This window comes from Vulpes vulpes, chromosome 3, assembly GCF_048418805.1.
Source record: "Vulpes vulpes isolate BD-2025 chromosome 3, VulVul3, whole genome shotgun sequence".
Taxonomy (NCBI): domain Eukaryota; kingdom Metazoa; phylum Chordata; class Mammalia; order Carnivora; family Canidae; genus Vulpes; species Vulpes vulpes.
Genome location: NC_132782.1, coordinates 118,312,606 through 118,313,190, shown reverse-complemented (window position 1 = coordinate 118,313,190; position 585 = coordinate 118,312,606).

Here is a 585-nt window from a genome sequence, read left to right as displayed (position 1 = left end):
TCTACATGCTGCCTCTCCCTCCATCCCCCCCAAGGACTCCCCCTGTCAATTCTCATTTTCACACCTGGACAATCATCTCAGCTTTCTCAATCTTAACTGTACATCATATTTTTCTAGAGAGTTAAAAACCTAGATTCCAGGCCTCCTCCCAGAATAGTTAAATCAGAATTTCTTGGATGTAGCCCAAGAATCTTCTTCTTCTTTTTTTTTTTTTTTAAGATTTATTTATTATTTGAAAGACAGAGAGAGAGAGAGAGCACGCGCTTGCGCAAATATGCATGCAGGCGGGGGCGGGGGCAGAGGGAGAGGTAGCCCAAGAATCTTCTTTTTTAAACATCTACATGTAAATGATTCTGATATGCATTCAGAATTAAGAACCACCATTGTATCAGCATTTAGGTCTATAAATATTATCAGTAAAACCTAATTCACACACACACACACACACACACACACACACAAAACCCAGCAAACAAGGAGTTATTATTAGAATACTAGACAACTATTATACAAAATGAAAAACCAAATAAAACCATTCAACTCAACCAAACTTCTTGGTCAGAAGCTATTTCATGTAAAGCCATT